This window comes from Muntiacus reevesi, chromosome 4 (assembly GCF_963930625.1).
Source record: "Muntiacus reevesi chromosome 4, mMunRee1.1, whole genome shotgun sequence".
In the NCBI taxonomy this organism is placed as follows: domain Eukaryota; kingdom Metazoa; phylum Chordata; class Mammalia; order Artiodactyla; family Cervidae; genus Muntiacus; species Muntiacus reevesi.
This window is the reverse complement of record NC_089252.1, coordinates 149952555-149961311: the sequence shown is the minus strand read 5'-3', so window position 1 is coordinate 149961311 and position 8757 is coordinate 149952555.

Below are 8757 nucleotides of genomic sequence, written 5' to 3'. Positions count from 1 at the left end.
TTGTCTAAGCTGTTCCTTATAAATAGATGAAAGGGTGGAGTAGGATACAGATTACTTCTAAGGCCACTTCCAAATCTGTAACTATGATTTTAAATCAAAGACATTACCAAAGATGTATTATATATATTATATATGCTATGTCAATATAAAAATAAATAATTACATATCAAATACATATAAAAAATAAGTAAAAAACTATTATCTCACATAACAGGCAAGGGGATAGGGTAATTAGAGGTCGCTTAATTTAGTACTCAGTGCCCTATTGAGGACATAGATTTTTTTCTCTTTCTGCTCTGTCATTTTGACTGTCCTGCCTTTGTCCTTAGGCTTATCTCCTCATGGCTGCACAACAACTGCTCTAATTCTAGGTGTTACTTACAGACATGAGCTCATCAAATAAAAGAAGAGGCATTTCATTCTGTGGGTCTCTTGTTATTTGTAAGTAAGATCTTTCTTTGAAGCGCTGCTAACTCCCACCCCAGCAGACTTGCTTTCATGTGTCATTATTATTAGACAGAATTATATATTACATGCTTGTGTCTAAACCATGAAAGGCTTAGATTAAGAAAAATCCACTTCCTGGAGGTAGAAAAGACCCTGTTGTTATATCTCAATGAAATTGGGGTTCTACTAGCAAGAAAGAATGAAAGGAAGAAATGGCAAGCTACCAACAGAGTCAGCTGTGGTGCTAGAGATGGTTGGGTGTCACGATGTCCATAGGCCAGGATCAGAAATACATTGCAAGGGTATGAACATCTTGTACTGGTGATAGATGTCATTAATCAATAATGGTGTGACTTTGTCATGAATCACTTATTCAACATCAGTTGTTACTTTTTTGGGCAAGAGTAATACAAATAACTAACACCTCTTACTTGGGCTTGAATTGCCAACATGATCCCCATACTCACCAATAGAATATAAATCCTACAAACAGGGTTATTCTCGTACAGAACTACAATATGTCCATCAAAGTTAAGAAATTAACACTGGCACATTACTGTCACCCAATTCTCAGAAACTTTTGCTTCCAAAAATTAGAATTAAGTTTACCTATTATCCCACTAATGTTCTTTACATCTCTGGAACCCAATTCAAGATTGTGTGTTACATTTTGTTGCGGCCTTTAATACAAAACAGTATTCCTCAGTTTTTCCTTGACTATTATGACCTTGACACCTTTGGAAGCTATGGGCCAATTACTCTGTAGAGTGTTTCTCAGTTTGGGTTTCTCTGATGTTTCTTCATGATTAGATTCAGGTAACACATTTTGGGCAGAAGTGTCACAGAAATGATGCTATAAAAATATGTATTCCTTATTATTAAACATAAATATCTATGTTATACATATATATGACACATATGCATTCATATTTCAAGAAAGTCTTGATCATATTTAAAGTTTTAATATAATTTTATACCTAAAATTTTTTTTTAATAAAACAATTGCTCATGAATTGTGCCCATATTTATGGTATATATTCTATCCCCTTTTGGTCAGAATTTTTGACCTTCATAAGAGACAAAACTGATTAGCAAGAAAAGAATAAAGTATATTTGAACCAGTGAATCTTAAAGGAAATCAACCCTGAGTGTTCACTGGAAAGACTGATGCTAAAACTGAAGCTCTAATACTTTGGCCTCTTATTTCGAAGAGCCGATTCATTGGAAAAGACCCTGATACTAGGAATGATTGAAGGCAGGAGCAGAAGGGGGTGACAGAGGCTGAGATGGTTGGATGGCATCACTGACTCAATGGACACGTGTTTCAGCACACTCTGGGAGATGATGAAGAACAGGGTAGGCTGGTGTATTGCAGTCCATGGGGGTCAAAGAGTCAGACACAACTGAGAGACTGAACAACAGCGATATTTGATTCTCTTCTTTGAGCAGACTGTGACACATATCTTGTTCAAAAGAGAAGGACTTAGTTGTAATGGTGAAAAGTTAGCGGTATGTTGAGAAGTAATACATCAAGTTCTAACATTTGAAGTACAATCAATAGGATAGCAGGTCTATGGGTAATTTAGATTCTATCATTCAAGATGATTTCACCATCACAATACTGTGAAGGAGTCCTCATCCTCTGCTTCCACAGCATGGTCATAATTCTTCTAAATCAATTACTACAATGCAAGTTCATAACCAAAATCTTAGACTTTCTGAAAAGAAAGTAAGTTTTGGATCATATGATTTTCTTTTTGATACACTTGTCCAAATTAGATTGCAGATCAAGCAACTATAGCTAAGGATCTTTTGTAGACTGAAGCAACATGTTTTCAGGAAAAAAATGAATATAAACTAAGTATTTATTTGAAACTGATGTGTAGTGAGTTATAATCATGAAAGCTGTTAAAATAATATAAACCAAAATAAATCTCCTTTAAGTTTAAGGCATTGAAGCTATTATAGGATGATAAAACAATCACTAAACAATAAATAAAAATTATTATCTGGCCAAAAAGGAAGTAACATATCTATTTGGAGCCTTACCCCCCAGGAAATAGTGCTTCGCATACAGTAGATTCTCAATAAATAATTGTTGGATAACACTGAATTTTAGAGTAGAGCACAATGAAAAGCATTTGGTGAGCATAAAATCAAAAGAAACAGGAGTAGAAAATCATTGTTGCAGAAGACCAAGGAATTACCAGCCAGATGGAAGGAATAGATGATGTTTTCTTACTGTAAATTGCAAAACCAAAATGAAGGCATATATTACGGAATTGAAGAGAATAGGATGGGCTTTTTACTTTCTTTGCTCACCAGTTTTGTCTTTTGGAGGCTCTGAAGGCTATCCTGGCTTGAATTCTGACCAGCAAAAAGGAACCTATTTGTTAAAATGATGTAGCAGAAACCTTGTGAAAAAGCAGTTACATCTTGTCAAAGTTTTTATTATCAATAAAGGGATTGCGGGGCATAGATAAAATACATATGAGGCTTGAGAAAAACAGATCTCAAGAGTTCAGAGAAAAAAATTCATCTGACACATATAAAAAATAAGGCAGAATTCTGATGATGTGAAATGCTCCTTAGGAGTATCCAATCTTGAATTTTACAGGAGGTGTCAAACGTTGTATATGGGAACATCAAGACCAAGAATCCGGCAAAAGAAGTACCTTCAAAGGAATGAGCACCTGGTTAGCAACAGAGTTCTAGAGAAAAAGAAAAGAATAAATACCACTCTTAACTCTCAGAATCCAAGTAAAGTTCTGCTTTGGAGTACAGAGTGATTTTTTCATTCCATGTATACACAGAAGGAAAACTAATTTTCTTTGAAGAGCAATAGATTACTGATGAAATTTTAATTAGTTAGAAAACTGAATGGTCTGGTTTAGAAAACCCAATAAAACTGGGTTACGAAATTATAACCGAGCTTGTTCCCCAAATCCCAAGGTACTATGACTTTCACTGTCAGATACACTATTAAAGAATCATTACAAAAAGGTTTAGTTCGTGGTCACTACATGATTTTCCTTTATAATTTCCAAACGTTTTCTAACCAGAGCTGGAAGAAAGCAAATGTATCATAGCTGAATGGTATCACATAATCCTAACAAAACATAAATGGCCCCCTCCTAAACTCCCAAGCTATTTGTGTGACAAGACTTAGAACATAAACCCCGGTGAATCATAGATCTAAAAGTAGAGGCCAAAACTATAAAACCCATGGAGAGAAACAAAAGTAAATCTTCATGACTTTGGGATAGGTGACAGTTTCTTAGATACAATACCAAAAGCGCAAGTGGTAAAAGAGTTAATTGATCAATTGGAATTCGTCAAAATTAAAAATGTTTGTGTTGCAGAGGACACCATCAGAAGAAAAGGACAACCACAACAGGGGAGAAAATATTTGCAAGTCATATGTCTGTTAAGACACCTGTAGCTAGAATAAAGAACATTTACAACTCAATGCGAGCGGGCTTAGTCATGCCCAGTTGCTCAGTCATGTCTGACTCTTTGCAACCCCATGGACGGTAGCCTACCAGACTCCTCTGTCCCTTGGATTTTTCAGACAAGAATGCTGGAGTGGGTTGCCGTTTGCACAAAGGATTTGAATAGACATTTCTCCAAAGAAGATATATAAATAAATGGCTAATAAGCATGGGAAAGGATCTCATCATTAGTCATTAAAGATGTACAAATCAAAATCACAAGGAGTTGCCACTTAAAATCCGCTAGAAGATTTCCCTAGGGGTCCAGTGGTTCAGAATCTGCCTGCCAATGCAAGGGACATGGAATCTGTCACTGGTCGGGGAACTAAGATCCCACATGCAGAGGGGCAACGAAGGCCATGCATCGGAACTGCGGAAGCACATGCTCTCTAGAGTCTGAACCTCACAAAGAGAGAAGCCTGCGGTGGAATGAAGACCCAGCACAACCAAAAAAAAAAAAAAAAAAAAAAAACCACACACACACACACAAACAAAAATCCCAAAACCCATGGGATTTGAAGTTACAAAAACTGGTGTTTAAGTTCTAGTTTTGCCACATTCTTGGTGTTATGGTCCATTTCTGAACCTCAGTTTCTTCATCAATAAGTTAAAGATAGAATATCTGCAGCATATGTTCTGTGATGATGAAATGTATCAGGAAAGTGAACATACTTTTGAGAGCATCAAAGAACTACTCAAAATTCATTGTTTATCACACTAAATGATGCCTCCTCAGACCTTAGGTGTTGGGGGGAGGGTAGTAGGAAGTAGGAGACCATAGATGTGGGAAGAGGAGATTGATACAAGCTCTTGCCCCTGACTTCTGTTTTAGGATCACTGCTTTCAATTCTTCAGAATTCCTAGCACCGAGATTTTCTGTGTATCAAATTCAGAAATCTTGCTTTTCTTATGGTATAACACCTAGCCAAAAGAATCACTGTGAAGGTTCCCATTTAGCTGGAGCAGATAATTGGTTATGGGGGAGATAGTATAAGGGATGGTTGTTGATCCTTCAATAAGATTATAAAATTATATTAACTTTTCCCTAGGACTTCATCAAACTGACAGTTTTATATGTATCTTGTCTTCTCTGTGAAAGAGGACAACTTGAAGTTATCTAAAGTCTCCATTTGAAAATATCTTCTATAAAAAGAGAACTTTGTAGTTCTTTTTTCCTCAATGATGCAAAATGGGACAGAACCCTAAACACTTTGAAGGATCTGCAATCTTTATGGGCTGGAGTCCCAGCCAGAGTCCTCACCAGAATTCTTCTCCTTGGAGCATTCTTGTGCTCTTCCTTTCTTTAGAGAATATGTTACCCCAGCCAATTCACCTCAAGATGTGTTGCAGATACAGGCGCTCCCTTTGTGGCTTAATGTTAAGAGGTCCAATGAGTATCAACAACACTACAATGCAATGGATAGAGAGATTTCCTTCCAATGCACTTTCCTGTAGGTTTTAACAGATGGCCTTAGCTAAGATTGAAATTTTTTGTTTTACCTCTTGATTAAAGTATTTCTTTGCCAAAATGTTTTCTTCACTAGTGTGAAATTGTCTGACTGGATCGAAATGGTGCCACCTGCCTATGCATTTTTTATGTGGTTGATCACTGTTTTTTTAGAGAGAAGGGAATATTTGTTTCCCTCTATTTTTATTCTTTGAGGATTCTTCTGTCATACAGGATTCAGCATAGTTTACCTAGCACTCACTCATGGTTCAAGCAAAGGATGAGTTTGGTCCTAGGTTACCCATAATTAAAAATGGAAGCACCTAGTGATGGTCAGGATTTGGGGAAGAAATAGATTTACTAGGCCAGGAGAGACTGGACACCATCTGGGGTTATTTTCAGCTAGATCAGCCAGACTCTTATTGACCTAAAGCTGGCAGCTTTTCTGTGGCCTGTGCAATATGAATATAGTGAGCTCAGCCAGTTCTCAGCTATATGCTCTCATAGCCCATTCCAGCAGTGCTTCACGGAATGTACATTTCAAGGACAAGTACAATTACAAATAAAAGAAGTGAGGAAATACATGTGTCTTTGTATAGTCACTCAGTTGTGTCCAATTCTTTGCAACCCTCATGGACTGTAGCCCGCCATACTCCTCTGTCTATGGGATTTTCCCAGGTAAGAACACTGGAGTGGGTTGCCATTTCCTACTCCAGAGGATCTTCCCAACCCAAGGATCTAACCCGAGTCTCCTGCATCTCTTGCATGTCAGGTGGATTCTTTACCTCTTTACCATCTTAGGATGAAGGTCAGTCCTGTAAGTGGAATAATTTCAAATGTATGAAAAACTCATTATAATGTCCTTAATTTTCTCATTCCCCACCCCCCCCTCCCCGACCAATGAAAGTCAGATTCTGGTTAACATATACATGGATGTTTGTTTGAGAACCACTGCTCCTAGTCCATGGAGTAATCTGTAACTGTTCAATCTGCAAACCCACTTCAGATATTTAAAGAGGACCTACTATGTGGGAACAAAAAGATGAAGAGCCCTCCCTTATAAACATATGTGTGTAGCTAATTATCCAGAGCACACCAAAATTGTCTTATTTAAATTCACCATTCTTTTTGTTTTTAAATTTTTTTATTGAATTGTAGTTGATTTTAAATGTTATGTTAGTTTCAGGTGTACAAGAAAGTGACTTACTTATATACACACACACTTATATTTCAGATTCTTTCCCATTATAGGTTATGGATATTGAATATAGTTCCCCGTGCTATATGGTAAACCTTTGTTACTCATCTGTTTTATATATAGTTGTGTGTGTCTGTTAATCCCTGACTCTTAATTTACCCCTCTGTCTCCCTTCCCGTTTGGTAACCGTAAGTTTGTTTTCTATGTCTGTGAGTCTATTTCTCACATTTCTCTCTATTTCTGTTTTATAAATGTGTTCTTTTGTATCTTTTGTAGATTCATCATACAAGTGATATCAAATGACAGTTGTCTTTGCCTGACTCACTTTACTTAACATGATAATGTCTAGGTCTATCAACGTTGCTGTCAGTTCAGTTCAGTTCAGTTGCTCAGTCGTGTCCGACTCTTTGTGACCCCATGGACTGCAGCACGCCAGGCTTCCCTGTCCATCACCAACTCCCAGAGCTTGCTCAAACTCATGTCCATTAAGTCAGTGATGCCATCCAATCATCACATCCTCTGTCATCCCTTTCTCCTCCTGCCTTCAATCTTTCCCATCATCAGGGTCTTTTCAAATGAGTCAGTTCTTCACATCAGGTGACCAAAGTATTGGAGTTTCAGCTTCAGTATCAGTCCTCCCAGTAAATATTCAGAACTGATTTCCTGTAGGATTGACTGGTTGGATCTCCTTGCACTCCAAGGGACTCTCAAGAATCTTCCCTAATACCACAGTTCAAAAACATCAGTTCTTCAGCATTCAACTTTCTTTATAGTTCAACTCTCACATCCATACGTGACTGCTGGAAAAAGTATAGCTTTGACTAGACAGACCTTTGTTGGTAAAGTAATGTCTCTGCTTATTAATATGCTGTCTAGGTTGGTCATAGCTTTTCTTCCAAGGAGCAAGCATCTTTTAATTTCATGGCTGCAGTCACCATCTGCAGTGATTTTGGAGACCAAAAAAATAGTCTCTCACTGTTTCCACTGTTTCCCCAGTGGGAAACAGCGGGCCAGATGCCATAATTTTAGTTTTTTGAGTTATCTCATTCTTTTTATGGCTAAATAATTTTTTTTACACAAAAAATGTCTTTGTGCAGATATAATTACTCACAAAGTCATTCTTGACTATTGTTTCAATCATAATGCTGAGTGACTCTGAGGTGAATAAAAGAGTAGCATTTCAACATTTTTTTCTTATTTAGGCTGATTATTTTAGGGATGGGGTGGGGGGGGAGGGTGAGGAAGTGGGGGGAGGGCGAGGAGGTGGGGAGAAGGGGGTGGGGATGGGTTCCGAAGGGACTGCTTCACTTTAGGTATGATTGGGCAGTTGTCAGACAGTTAATAAAATAAAATAGCTCATGCATCAAATGCCATGAGATTCAAAACTAATGTGTTGGGGCTCACAGTTTGTTACAGCAGGTTAATTACTGTACACATAACTCTTATTATATATGAGGCCATTTGCACGGGATCTAGTACTTTCCATATAATCTAACCCTGAAATCTGAAAATTAATAGAGGTGATATATTACTACACAAAAAGATGGAATCTGACAATGATCTCAGACACTGAAGGAACCAGCTGTCCCACAGCACATGTGATTTTTCATCCTTCTTGGGAATTGGCTCTCTGATGAATTTTTGCTGAGCTTTTTGCCCTGCTGGCCCTGCTTATGTGCCCCGACAGACCACAAATCTGATGCCACAGCAGAGCGTGCTTTGCCTTCTGCCAGGAGTCTACTGCAAGCACACTATTCTGATGAGACTCTACCTTGCTTTGCCTCTTGACTGCATCAGCCTCTGCCAAGTACTCTTGTGAAAAGAACTCTTTTTCAAAGCATGCAGTTTCTTTGGCTTTCAGACAATGGTCTAGTCATAGACTCTCTGTGATAGCTCCACCTTGAGTATCCCCTTTGAGAACTCAGAAGAGCTAGGGCTGCATTTGGACTCTTTAACTACAATATTCTTTTGGTTTTTATGCTGGTCTCAAACCTGGTGTGGGCTTCCCTGGTAGCTCAGACGGTAAAGCGTCTGCCTACAACGTGGGAGACCCGGTTCGATAACTGGGTCGGGAAGATACCCTGGAGAAGGAAAGAGCAACCCACTCCAGTATTCATGCCTGGAAAATCCCATAGACCAAGGAGCCTGGTGGGCTACAGTCCATGGGGTCGCAA